General features: G+C 42.8%; 1 pseudogene; it reads left to right on the forward strand.

The window, feature by feature from the left end:
• The first annotated feature begins 8,845 nt into the window (after positions 1 to 8,845).
• LOC139908625 (uncharacterized) lies at positions 8,846 to 11,398 on the forward strand (annotated as a pseudogene).
• The last annotated feature ends 793 nt before the right edge of the window (positions 11,399 to 12,191 follow it).

Raw genomic sequence — 12,191 nt, forward strand, 5'->3', positions numbered from 1 at the left:
GCTGGGCTTGGACGGAGACTATGGAAGCAATGATACAAAACTGAAAAGTGGAGAGAGAAAAAAGATGCCGATCAAATTCAGTGCCAGCCACCCATGTAGTAGCCCCCCCACAAAAAAAAAAAAAGATCCAGGGAAACTCGAGGTGGAGACCGAAAATCTGACTGAGGGCTCCGACAGATGCTTGTCAAAAAAAAAAACAGTTTGCACACAGACAGCAAGAGTCAATCTCAGCAAGAGAAAAGAAAGTGTTGTAGAGTCTAGTTGGTTACGTGGTTTGCAAGCCTTTCAACTCTCCCAGTCAGTCACCATAGGGGGGATTTACCAGGAGAATAGATCTAAAGGGGGAGGGGTCGCACAGAGAGAGAGAGAGAGAGAAAGAGGAGATGGGGTGGAATTGTTCAGCAACCCCGTCGCCTCTCCAGCAGCAGCTCTGCCGGGAGGAAATGTTGCCGTGTGTCCCTGGAAGAGGAAGAGGCAGGGCCGGGAGCTGGCCGCGGTGCTGAAACGCGATACTGGCTGCTCCGGGATCAGTTTGATGCGGCTGCAGCGACAATAGATGTGCAGCCACCTGATGATATCCAGCTGAGTCAAGCAAAGGCAGGCAGAGTTAAGAGAGCAGAAGACCGGAATCACGTTTTTGCCTTCAAAATAAAAGCGTCGCTGTTGGTCCGAAAAAATAAAATGTTGCACCTTATGCTTGCAGTAGCATCCCAAATCTCTTAGCAACTACGGCTGGCGCCATCTTGGAGGTCCATTGTTTGTTTTTTCTTTGAAACCACAGGAAATGGAATCAAATGGCATCTATAAGTGACACAGCTATTCTACGCTGTGCTCTAGTATGTAGCAAAAACACTAAAAGCCACAATAGGATGGATGGAAGGGATAATACTGGAATAATACTAAAATTAGAGCAATTTTGAAAAGAAAATGCATTCAAAATGTCTTACTACTAAAAATAAGAATGAATAATAAAAAGAAAGAGGGTCCTAGGCACTCTGTAGTGATAGCAAAAGTTAAAAATCTTTATTTTACATTGGCAACCTGGATGGTTATTACTGGCTGTCACGTTTCAGCTCAAATCAGCCATCATCATGATGTGGTCAAGGCACACAGTGATTTGAATTCCACAAGATAAGAACAAGAGAAATGATAGTTAAATAAAAAAAATGGGTACCCATGTATAGGAAAATAAACATGAAGAATAAACATACAGGGACAATCTTGCAAGAATATGAAGAGTAAACACAACCCACAGCAGGGCCAAACCAACATCAGCATAATTTATGTTATTTTTTCCAGTGAGACAATATAGCTAGAGTTTTTCTGTTATTGGAATTTTCCCACTCTGCTTTGACAGAAAGGAGTAGCCTACGTTGCATAGATTCTCAACCAAAAATTCCATATTGTGAATTAATTTTGTAGCACAAGAAAATGTGCAAAAAGTCAAGGGGTATGAAGACTTTTTATAGTCTCTTGCTAGAAAGCAAGTACAGATTTCGGTAAAGTCCTCCAGCACATTTGTGGCGATGATGTATTTTTTCACAACATTAATATTTTGATTTCTCCATGTTCTTTCAATGACAAAATCAACGGTGGAACGGTAGAATATGGGCATTGCATTCAAAAATTATAAAGCCACAATTATTTATCAAGCCTAAAAGCTTAAAAAGCTGAAAACATTGTGTAGTAACTGCACCCACATCATCACTGTCATCTAACACCTGGAAAGGCCCTGTGCATCTTGTGTGAGCCTCCTCCCTGATCACAGATCAGTATGGTTGGGGAAGACTGTGAGATCGAAAGGAAAGGGCACTGACCTCAACATAAATTACCTCATTTCCACCCCTAAGAGCTGGTATCAAGGAATAGACCTGGTAAATAACCATAAAACTCCAACACTCAGCCCTGTCTCTGTTAATCCCCAAAAAGCCAGAAAGTCTGAGATGCTTCATCTCCCTCCGGACCTCTGCTGGTGTCGTATGTATTGATCACTGTCTGCTGGGCATCATATCATACATCACACATAGTTATTCCACTTACATTCACACTTCACACACACATCACACACTTTATTACGGCTCCTTGTAGGTATATAGTAACTATTCCGTTACTTAAAGAGTCATCTAAGTTTTCCAAATAGTTATACTTGCCATCGTTGCTGATTCATGTCTTCCGTTGCTCATCTTCCATGATTGTGTCTGCTGAAATATTGGTTTAATTATCAGTATTGTATATTCACATGGTCATCTATTCCTATTACCAGATTCATCACAATTCATAGGTATACCCCTTGTATATACTGTACCATATTCACTTATATGTACCTGATTATTGAGCGTGCTTTAGTTTAGTAATAAATTATATATATTTTTTTTTAATTATTATTTTGCATAAAGTCACCTCCTGTGCTCACTGTGTGGGTTTAAATTCAAACATGCCGAGAATTCAGTCCTTCAGATGAGACCTGTTGATGCTGTCTGTCATCTGGTGCCCTGTTCTTAATTCTCATTGAAGCTAACTCTAAATTATATTGATATCAGACACCATCAATACCACCACTACAACTGTAAAAGTGCAAATATCATCCATAATCCATGTCAGACTGGGTTTTCAACTGACTCAAAAATTCCAACCTTTTGGTAGATAAGAAATATATTTCAAATAGTATAAACTCCAAAAGAACAAAGGCGACTTATCCTGAGATATTGACATGAAAAGTCATAGATGGAGTAGTTCCTCTGAATACAAGAGCCCTCCTAGGGGTTGGTGTAAATCCGCAGGTAATGAGGTAGGAAGATTAACCCCTATGGACCAGCAGTCCACTGCTTTGCTGTAGGGTTTCTGGGCCAGAACCTCAGGCGCTATAGAGTAGCACAGATCAGTGTAATAAGCACTATTCAAACTGGATTTGTTTTACAGGGGAGGTCTGTGTGTGCTATATGAATACTTGGAGAGGACCGTTAATATGTGATAAAGTATCACAGAGATTTCCCTCAAAATACTGCTTGTATCCAGGATGTAAGTTCAAGTTTGTTTATTTATATAGCCCTTTATCACAAGCATGTCTCAGAGGACTTTACAGAGAATGTGTCTAGCTAGATCTAACTAAACACAATCAATGGTGAACAAAATTATGTAGGACAAACATAGCGAAAAACACAAGGTAGGCAAGAGCAGATTTTAGCAAGACAAACAATCTACCTATTCTACATAGCCTAACCTACCGACACCCCCAGCCTTAGACCCTAATGCACACAAGGAAAAACTCCCAAGAGAACCTTAGTAGGAAAACTTGGAAGATACCTTGGGCGGGCTGAGGCAAATAGGGATCCCCCCCCTGGGACGGCTTAGTGTGCAATAGATGCCGGGCAAAACATTGACAGAGTCATGGGCAACAATAATGACAGGAGAAAACAGAGAGAGACCAAAAGAAAGAGAGGCAGCATGCGGCGATGAGAGGGGGCTGAGGTCAGCGCTAAAAATTCAGTGAAACGAGGGCAGCAGTCGTAATTCAGCGTCCAGGTGGGAACAGCGGCAGGGAAGAGCAAGGCCAGCACTGACGACGAAGAGCCAGGGCAGCAACCGTCACTGCCAGGTAGAACACTGCACTGGAGTCAGAGAAGAGGAGAGAGAGGAAGCCACGTACACACACACATCCAGACACACACACACGTACAGAGGAAGGGGAGAAAACAGCAGCACACGGAACACACCGGGTCAGAGACACGATAGGTGGGAGCAGCATCAGGGATGGGACCAAGGCCGGCACCGACGACCACTGCACTGCACCGGAGTCTGAAAAGGGGAGAGAGGAAGGGGAGAAAACAGCAGCAACAGAACACACGGGAGACACGTTAGGTGGGAGCAGGACCAAGGCCGGCGCCGACGACCGCCAGGCCGGAGCAACACCTGTCCACTGGCAGGTGGAACACTGGACCGGAGTCTGAGGAAGGGGAGAGAAGACAGCTGCACACAGAACACGGAGTCAGAGCACGTCGGGTGGGAGCAGCAGCAGGGATGGGACTAAGGCAAGCACTGGTGACCATTGCACTGCACCGGAGTCTGAGAAAGGGGGGAGAGACAGGTGCAGACAAAGACAACGAACACATGGAGAGAGAAACATCCAGGTGGGAGCAGCATCAGGGATGGGACTAAGGCCAGCACCGACGACCATCAGAGCCGGGGCAGTACCAGTCTGCTGACAGCTAGAAGACTGCACAGGAATCTGAGAAAGGGTGGAGAAAACCAGCCGCACACACACACACAGAGCTGTGCAGAAGCAGCACAAAACCCAGACATATTTGGGCACAGACACGCTCGTACAGACATCAGATAGAAAGTGATTAGACACAGTGTAACCAGGAGGCAGCCCTATGCTAGGTTCCCAATGGCAAATTTCTATATTACTAGGGGTGTCACGATTCTCCAAATCCACGATTCGATTTGACTTTCGATTTTAAGGTCACGATTCGATTCGATTTTCGATTTAAACTTTTTTTTTTCCGGCACTGACGGCTATGCCATTGTTAGACTATCGAGTCTTGATTTGTAAAGATCAACAGATCATTGGTTTTATGCCCTGACAACTGTCATTTACATTTTCAAATTCTTCTTTAAAAAGATGGTATCAAGTGTGATATAACTGCCATATTTTTTTTGAATATACCACACTACGGCCATATGGTCAAATTTTTTCAAAGTTTTTCCATTTAAAAAAACGCAACTTTCCCTTTAATTTGGTACCAAATACATGGCAAGGCGATTCAGGGTGTCTCCTTACTTAAGTGTCATTCACAGTATGACAACACAACAGATCCTTCCTATCTTGGCTAACGATAAGCTTTCAAAATACACACAAAACCTCCAGCGCTTCAGCCCACACAGTAATAAAATCAGATAATAATAGTCACCAAACAAATATGGAAAAAGTCGCCAAACTTATATGGATAAAAGTCGCTGCAACCCGGTCAGTCCTCCTACCGAGTCTTCGGCGCACCGCCTCCCGGAAAACAGCGCCTGTCTCCGGCGGTGAGAGCAGGTAGGTCCCGCTGTTTAGTGAAGGTGATCTTGTGTCTTGTTTTATGGAGCAAGAACAAGCGATTTCAATCAAAAGACTTCAACTCACAATGTCTTCGTAACTTTCCACTACATACGGCGGGTCAGGTTCTGTCTCACAGCACAATCTGACAGCTTCCAGAAGGTTTTAAAAGCGTGACGCTTAGACGGTGAAGCCATTTTTAGATCTAACGTTACCGGTGGAGGACGACTAAACCCGGGGAAAATCAAACGTCTCAGTGTCACCAGATATACAGTATTTTCTGTATCGTTTAAAATGTACCAAAAACTGAAAATCAAGTTATCAGCTTTGTTTCATATATACTTAAAGTTGTCATCGATGAACCGGAACCGGAAAATACTGTATATCTGGTGACACTGAGACGTTTGATTTTCCCCGGGTTTAGTCATCCTCCACCTGCTTCGCCGGCTAAGCGTCACGCTTTTAAAACCTTCTGGAAGCTGTCAGATTGTGCTGTGAGACAGAACCTTGCCGTGTGTAGTGGAAAGTTATGAAGACATTGTGAGTTGAAGTCTTTTGATCGAAATCGCTTGTTCTTGCTCCATAAAACAAGACACAAGATCACCTTCACTAAACAGCGGGACCTACCTGCTCTCACCGCCGGAGACGGACGCTGTTTTCTGGGAGGCGGTGCGCCAAAGAGTCGGTAGGAGGACTGACCGGGTTGCAGCGACTTTTATCCATATAAGTTTGGCGACTTTTTCCATATTTGTTTGGCGACTATTATTGTCTGATCTTATTACTGTGTGGGCTGAAGCGCTGGAGGTTTTGTATGTATTTTGAAAGCTTATCGTTAGCCAAGATAGGAAGGATCTGTTTTGTTGTCATACTGTGAATGACACTGAAGTAAGGAGACGCCCTGAATCGCCTTGCCATGTATTTGGTACCAAATTAAAGGGAAAGTTGTGTTTTTTTAAATGGAAAAACTTTGAAAAAATTTGACCATATGGCTTTAGTGTGGTACATTCCCAAAAAAATATATGGCAGTTATATCACACTTGATACCATCTTGTTAAAGAAGAATTTGAAAATGTAAATGACAGTTGTCAGGGCATAAAACCAATGATCTGTTGATCTTTACAAATCAAGACTCAATAGTCTAACAAAGGCATAGCCTCAGTGCTGGAAAAAAAAAAAGTTTAAATCGAAAATCGAATCGAATCGTGACCTTAAAATCGAAAGTCAAATTGAATCGTGGATTTGGAGAATCGTGACACCCCTACTACTCACCCAAGCTAGATGTAGGTCGGTTTTTGACAGATGACGTAAAACTCGCGATAACCGAAGTGCATTTTGGGTTTAACCGCCATTTTTGAGGTATTCTGTGGTCAAGGCTCTGATGCAGTCAACCCGGAACATTTTCTTTGCGTTCGCTTCCTTTTATTGGTGAAATGGTACGCTCGTGTTGTGTGAAAAGCTGCAATAATAAGTCCCACGATGGAAAAGGTAGAAAAGTTGACCACAAGACAAGATTTTTTGTTTCCCACCTGGAAAAAGGGCTATGGACCGCAGGTAGAGGAGATAACAAAGAGGCGTCGGATGGCCTGGGTTGCAGCAGTGAGACGCAAAAACGTCACTTTCGCCAAGATATCTCTGTTCATGTTTGTTTGCTCTTGGCATTTTCATAAAGGTAAGTAAGAGAGTTTTTGTTGTTTAAGTAATGTTACTAAATGTGCTGGTTTTCTGTCTTCTAAAGTAGCTAGCGTTAACGTTATATCCATGCATTGTTTTGGATTAGCCACGCTAGTAAACGACAGACACCCAGGGAGGGCAGCAGAAACTGGTTAATCTGGTCTTGTTAAGACTGTAAAATGTCATGGAATCGTCCGATGTTATGTAGCTAGCTACAAAAAAAACCTTTTCATGTCATTGCAGGTCAACCTGCATACGAGATGATGGAGACTGACCCTGACTGGGCACCATCCCTACATCTGGGCAACACAGACATTACACACAGACACTGCATGCTCTGCAAGACGAAGTAAGCGGGAGCAGCCAAGGAAAAACACACTGCAAGCAGCTGAGACGAGGGCCCACCAGGCTAGGGCTGAACGATTAATTGATTTCAAATCGAAATCGCGATTTGAAACAATGCGATTAGCAAATCGCAAAGGCTGCGATTTAGGATATACGTTATGCAGCGCGTCTGACCCAGGGTTTAAACTGTTGTGTCAATGGTTTTACAATTTCTTGCCATCCTCATTACATTCATGCCATCCTCCTTGTGTGACAGTCATGCTCACCAATCAGAAGTGGCCCAAGGCAACTGCGTATACGCCCACCAACAACAAACACGTGAAACCCAAGGAAAACGTTACATTCGTGGTGCGGAAAAATGGCCTCCGCTGAGCCAGAAGCAGCGTTGGACAATTTAGTCCCGAAGAAAAGCAGCACTTCTGTGGTATGGGAGTATTTCGGGTTTGAGACGACAGATGTGCAACAAAAGAAGGTATTGTGCAAGGCCTGCCGTGGAACAGTCGCCACATCACGAGGCAACACCACAAACCTATACCAGCACTTGAAAAAGCACCACAGGCAGCTATATGACGAGTGTACAGCCAAAAAGTCAAGTGAAAGTAGTGCTGCTCTAGCCCAGTCTAGTAAACAAACTAGTATTTCAGAGTCGTTTGCGACTGTTACTCCTTATGAAAAGGGCTCATGAAGGCACCGTGAGGTAACGAACGCCATAACGCACTACCTCGCTAAAGACATGGTGTCTGTTAACACTGTGACCAAAGATGGGTTTCAAAAACTCCTCCGAACGCTGGATAAAAGATATCCCGCACATACTTCAGTCAAGTTGCCCTCCCAGAACTGTACGCGGAATGTAGGAAAAAAGTTGAGACGGAGCTGAAAAATGTGGAGTATTACGCCACAACAACCGATTTGTGGTCAAGCAGGACGACCGAGCCGTACCTAAGTCTCACCGTACACTTCATAAATGATGACTTTCAGTTGGAGAGTCGCTGGGTGCAAACGGCATACTTTCCTGTTGACCACACGGGAGAGAATATTGCCCATGGACTAAGAGAGTGTTTGTCCAGCTGGTGTCTGAAAGAAGAGGGCCAGACGTGCATCACCACTGATAATGGATCAAACGTTATCAAAGCTGTGGAACTAAATCAATGGACCAGGCTTCAGTGTTTTGGCCACAGGCTGCATCTTGCGATTGGTAAGTGTAGGTGTAACGTAGCTCTCTCTCTCTCTCTCTCTCTCTCTCTCTGTGTTTAGTTATGTTTGCTTGTTGTCTTCAGTGTTGTTTTTGTCTTTTAGATATTATTGTTTGAAAGCACTTTGAGATGCATTGTTTGTATGATAAGTTCTTTATAAATATTAAGTATTATTATTATTTAATGTATTATTATTACAATTATTATTAATAATAACCTGCTTTACGATTTATTTGTTTTACTTATTGTTGTTGATTGTATTCCTTTCTGTGAAGCACTTTGTGCTCTTGCTAGAAAAGTGCTATACAAGTAAAGTTTATCATTATTATTGTTATTGTTATTACATTTTCAGTCTGAAAAATGCAATACTGTATCTACACAATTAATGTTTTGGTTCATGATTTTTTTTTTCTTTTTCAGAAAATGCTGTGAAAGGTGACGCAAGAGTAAATCGGGCAACAGGACTTTGTAAACAGTTGGTTGTCCATTTCTCGCACAGTTGGAAAAAGAAGACCGCGCTGAGTGAGGCACAGCAAGAGTTAAATCTGCCGGAGCACTTGTTGATTACAGTGTCCAACAAGATGGGGCTCAAGGCAGGATGATTGGGAGGGTGTTGGAGCAGAGCAAGGCCTTGTCTCAGGTTCTGTCTGAAGACAGGAAGACGCATCACCTGGTCCCCACTTGGCAGGACACGGAGGTCCTCGAATCAATCAACAACGCCCTGCGTCCTCTCCAGGAGTTTACAGATGCCCTCTCTGGTGAAGCGTATGTAAGCGTGTCATACCTGAAGCCAGTCCTGCATCTCCTGAGAACATCAACTCTGGCTGAAAATGACGAGGACACAGACCTTACCAAGGCAATAAAGTCAAGAGCCCTTGGCTACATGGAGGATAAATACAGCGACCCAGTCACACAGGAGCTTCTGGACATCACTTCATTCCTTGATCCAAGATTCAAGATTAACTACATAAGTACAGAGAATGTCCCAGACATCAGAGCAAGAGTGAAGATTGAAATGGAACAGGTGGCACGAAAGGTAACTTGCCTTGTTTTTATGTGCAGTTTAGTGAATACAAGATGCCACATGCAATATAAGTTATTGTATTTTGATTACATTGATTGGCAATTTTTTAAACGTTTACATAAAATGCCCAATTGCTCAAAATTACATCACATTGCAAAACTTAACAGCTCTCATCTCTGTGTTTTGCAGGAGAAGAGGGCTCGTGTCAGCACCACAGACGCCGTGCTTCAAAGTGCAGCAGAGGCAGAGCCGTCCACTGTGAAGAAGGGAAAGCAGTCATTGGGCAGCTTCTTTAAGAGCAGCGCTGTGCCCCCTGCTTCATCCGCTGTGCAGTTGGAGGACGCCATGGAAGCTGAGCTGAACAGCTACCTGATGACTCCTACCATCGATGGAGAGGAAGATCCCCTGGCCTGGTGGAAGGTACACAACGTTAACTTTCCGATGCTGAGCAAACTGGCTCGCAAATTCCTGTGCATACCAGCCACGAGTTCGCCATCAGAGAGAGTGTTTAGTGCTGGGGGCAATGTAGTCACGTGTCAGCGTTCATGTCTGAAACCAGCAAAGGTTGACATGCTGGTTTTCTTGACAAAAAATCTGTAAAGACCGCAATGAGTGTTGAGAAGAAGTAGAGATGTCGGAAGCAAGTATTATGTAAGGCTTCTGTTGTTTGGAGTAATTTTAAGATTTTATTTGTTCTGCACTTTATCCTATAGTGGCAGCCTTTGTGAAAAAAAAAATGTTCAAAAGTTAAATGCTGGTTATCAGCAAATAAATGTTTTAGTTGAATGTGCAATATTTAGATATTTTATGTAACATTTATATTCCTATTTCTATTATTCTATTTAGTGATCGCTTTTTTGATAATTATTCTGTGGTTTGTCAATTTATAAGCTAAATGCTGGATATCAGTAAATAATGTTCTATTGATTACAGATTGTGCAATATTTAGATGCTGCTTCTGAGCCATAAGTGAATGGCTGGAGAAAGTGGTCAGCTACAGACTGAGGGGGGGGGGGGCACACGAGGCTGGAGAAAGTGGTCAGCTGCGGGGGGGGGGGGGCACACGAGGGTGGAGAAAGTGGTCAGCTACTGACTGAGGAGGGGGGGGGGGGGCGGGGACACGACACCAGTCAGGAGGTGGCACAGACTGAATGTAACTTGTGCATGCTCAGGCGTGCAGAAGTAAACCGCCTGTTGGAAGAAAACAGAACTCTCTCATGAACTCGATGAGTGCAGGATGTCTGACATTTTTTTTGGAGACGATGATGATAAAGTAAAGTACTATACAGGTCTGCCAAACCTGGGAACCTTTATGGCCTTATTCCATTTTTTGCTGCCTCTCATGTCAGAACAAAGGAAAATTCTCACTCCATTTCAAATGCTCCTGTTAACCATTATGCGCCTCAGATTGGATCTGCCTGCACAACACCTAGCCCATCTCTTTGGTGTTTCCCCAAAGACAGTGTACAGAACATTCAATGAAATTGTGTCATTTTTATATGCAAACCTGAGGCGTTCAATTGTATGGCCAGATAGAGACACTTTGCACAAAATTATGCCTCACCAGTTTGTGGAGGCCTTTGGACACAGAGTAGCAGTGATTATTGACTGTTTTGAGATTTTCACAGAGAAACCATCCAATCTGAAAGCATGTGCCCAAATGTTTTCCAGCTACAAGCACAATCACACTATGAAGTATTTGATAGGTATTACACCCAAGGGATCTATTTGTTTCCTATCAAAAGGGTGGGGTGGCCATACAAGTGACAAACATATAACACAGAACAGTGGTTTTCTTGACAATTTGTTGCCAGGGGACATTGTCTTGGCTGATAGAGGTTTTGACATACAGGAAAGTGTTGGCATGTTGTGTGCAGAGGTCAAACTCCCAGCCTTTACAAAAGGCCGCTGTCAGCTAGCTGCAAGAGATGTCGAGGAGACTAGAAAAATAGCACATCTAAGAATCCACGTTGAAAGGGTCATCGGAAATGTTTGTCAGAAGTATAAAATCTTAACAGGAACCATACCCATCAACATGATACTTCCATGTGGTGGTGAGGAAGCCACTTTTTTGGATATGATTGTCACTGTTGTGCGGCAACAAACCAATGTCCAACTACAGTTTAAGAATACATTGTGTGCTGATGCTTTATCCTGCTTGCCACTTCTCCTTCTGTTATGCATTTTAGAACTGCATTTGACCCGGTCTTGTTTCTACATGAAATTGTATATATTTTTTTATTAACAGTGGCTGCTGTATATTGCAAATCTAACTTCACAGAACACAAACATGGTTTTAAACAGCTTAAACTCTCTCTACTGCCAGTAAAATGTATCATTTTTATTTTTCAGAGAGTCTTGTCATGAACAATAAAGTATGTACAATGACATTTTTCATAAATGTGTTGTTCTTGACTGTTTCCTTGTCATCAACACTTTGATAGCCAAATGAAGTATGGAAACCAAATGTCGTGCACACAGGGTAAGGTTTAATGGTAGTGGTGTAAGTCAGATGTTGACAACTACTTACAATAGTGCAAACTATGTGTGCAAATCAGTGGTGGACAGTAACAAAGTGCATGTAATCAAGTACTGTAATTAAGTACAATTTATCAAGTATCTGTACTTTATCTGCACATGCAAGTAAATACTGACAAAGAACTAAGTACAAACAATAAAACCTTTCAGGTCATTCACCTTTCTAACATCCCATGTTTTAGAACAAACAACTTTTTAAAAAATGCAACTTGGACAAAAGTAGAACAGTAATGTGCAATTCAGCCTGATCTGCAACTGCAACAACAACATCCACTGATACACACATGCATAAAGTACATACAGTGCACTCTGAGGCTGCATACACACATCTTATCTGGTAATGTAGGCGGTGTATGAGAATTAGTTGTGATGTTAGCTGAAG

The sequence above is a fragment of the Centroberyx gerrardi genome, chromosome 5 (genome assembly GCF_048128805.1).
Source record: "Centroberyx gerrardi isolate f3 chromosome 5, fCenGer3.hap1.cur.20231027, whole genome shotgun sequence".
Classification (NCBI taxonomy): Eukaryota; Metazoa; Chordata; class Actinopteri; order Beryciformes; family Berycidae; genus Centroberyx; species Centroberyx gerrardi.